This window comes from Musa acuminata, unplaced genomic scaffold, assembly GCF_036884655.1.
Source record: "Musa acuminata AAA Group cultivar baxijiao unplaced genomic scaffold, Cavendish_Baxijiao_AAA HiC_scaffold_149, whole genome shotgun sequence".
Taxonomy (NCBI): domain Eukaryota; kingdom Viridiplantae; phylum Streptophyta; class Magnoliopsida; order Zingiberales; family Musaceae; genus Musa; species Musa acuminata.
The window spans coordinates 25,001-27,500 of record NW_027020425.1 but is presented as its reverse complement, the minus strand read 5'-3'; positions in this window follow the sequence as shown (position 1 = coordinate 27,500).

Genomic DNA, 2,500 nt, shown 5'->3' with positions numbered 1-2,500 from the left:
TGGCCAAAACAGCCCAAAAACGGGCCAAAACTGGCCATTTTTTGCTGCGCGAGCGAGCGGAGAGCGGCGAACAGCGAGCGAAGCGCGAGGCAGCACCGTCCCTGCTATACGAAAGCCCCATCCAGCCCTGTGCCACCCGGGGGGTTCCAGGGTGCTGAGATGGCTGACATTTTGCTCCGCTCACGACGGTCACCGCGCCACACAAGAACAGCCCAAAAACAGGCCAAAACAGCCCAAAAACGGGCCAAAACTGGCCATTTTTGGCTGCGCGAGCGAGCGGCGAGCGGCGAACAGCGAGCGAAGCGAGAGGCAGCACCGTCCCTGCTATACGAAAGCCCCATCCAGCCCTGTGCCACCCGGGGGGTTCCAGGGTGCTGAGATGGCTGACGTTTTGCTCCGCTCACGACGGTCACCGCACCACGCAAGAACAGGCCAAAAACTGGCCAAAACAGCCCAAAAACGGGCCAAAACTGGCCATTTTTGGCTGCGCGAGCGAGCGGCGAGCGGCGAACAGCGAGCGAAGCGAGAGGCAGCACCGTCCCTGCTATACGAAAGCCCCATCCAGCCCTGTGCCACCCGGGGGGTTCCAGGGTGCTGAGATGGCTGACGTTTTGCTCCGCTCTCGACGGTCACCGCGCAATGCAAGAACAGGCCAAAAACTGGCCAAAACGGCCCAAAAACGGGCCAAAACTGGCCATTTTTGGCTGCGCGAGCGGCGAGCGGCGGACAGCGAGCGAAGCGAGAGGCAGCACCGTCCCTGCTATACGAAAGCCCCATCCAGCCCTGTGCCACCCGGGGGGTTCCAGGGTGCTGAGATGGCTGACGTTTTGCTCCGCTCTCGACGGTCACCGCGCAATGCAAGAACAGGCCAAAAACTGGCCAAAACGGCCCAAAAACGGGCCAAAACTGGCCATTTTTGGCTGCGCGAGCGAGCGGCGAGCGGCGGACAGCGAGCGAAGCGAGAGGCAGCACCGTCCCTGCTATACGAAAGCCCCATCCAGCCCTGTGCCACCCGGGGGGTTCCAGGGTGCTGAGATGGCTGACGTTTTGCTCCGCTCTCGACGGTCACCGCGCAATGCAAGAACAGGCCAAAAACTGGCCAAAACGGCCCAAAAACGGGCCAAAACTGGCCATTTTTGGCTGCACGAGCGAGCGGCGAGCGGCGGACAGCGAGCGAAGCGAGAGGCAGCACCGTCCCTGCTATACGAAAGCCCCATCCAGCCCTGTGCCACCCGGGGGGTTCCAGGGTGCTGAGATGGCTGACGTTTTGCTCCGCTCTCGACGGTCACCGCGCAATGCAAGAACAGGCCAAAAACTGGCCAAAACGGCCCAAAAACGGGCCAAAACTGGCCATTTTTGGCTGCACGAGCGAGCGGCGAGCGGCGGACAGCGAGCGAAGCGAGAGGCAGCACCGTCCCTGCTATACGAAAGCCCCATCCAGCCCTGTGCCACCCGGGGGGTTCCAGGGTGCTGAGATGGCTGACGTTTTGCTCCGCTCTCGACGGTCACCGCGCAATGCAAGAACAGGCCAAAAACTGGCCAAAACGGCCCAAAAACGGGCCAAAACTGGCCATTTTTGGCTGCACGAGCGAGCGGCGAGCGGCGGACAGCGAGCGAAGCGAGAGGCAGCACCGTCCCTGCTATACGAAAGCCCCATCCAGCCCTGTGCCACCCGGGGGGTTCCAGGGTGCTGAGATGGCTGACGTTTTGCTCCGCTCTCGACGGTCACCGCGCAATGCAAGAACAGGCCAAAAACTGGCCAAAACGGCCCAAAAACGGGCCAAAACTGGCCATTTTTGGCTGCACGAGCGAGCGGCGAGCGGCGGACAGCGAGCGAAGCGAGAGGCAGCACCGTCCCTGCTATACGAAAGCCCCATCCAGCCCTGTGCCACCCGGGGGGTTCCAGGGTGCTGAGATGGCTGACGTTTTGCTCCGCTCTCGACGGTCACCGCGCAATGCAAGAACAGGCCAAAAACTGGCCAAAACGGCCCAAAAACGGGCCAAAACTGGCCATTTTTGGCTGCGCGAGCGAGCGGCGAGCGGCGGACAGCGAGCGAAGCGAGAGGCAGCACCGTCCCTGCTATATACGAAAGCCCCATCCAGCCCTGTGCCACCCGGGGGGTTCCAGGGTGCTGAGATGGCTGACGTTTTGCTCCGCTCACGACGGTCACCGCACCACGCAAGAACGGACCATAAACAGGCCAAAACAGCCCAAAAACGGGCCAAAACTGGTCATTTTTGGCTGCGCGAGCGAGCGGCGAGCGGCGAACAGCGAGCGAAGCGTGAGGCAGCACCGTCCCTGCTATACGAAAGCCCCATCCAGCCCTGTGCCACCCGGGGGGTTCCAGGGTGCTGAGATGGCTGACGTTTTGCTCCGCTCACGACGGTCACCGCGCCATGCAAGAACGGACCAAAAACAGGCCAAAACAGCCCAAAAACGGGCCAAAACTGGCCATTTTTGGCTGAGCGAGCGAGCGGTGAGCGGCGAACAGCGAGCGAA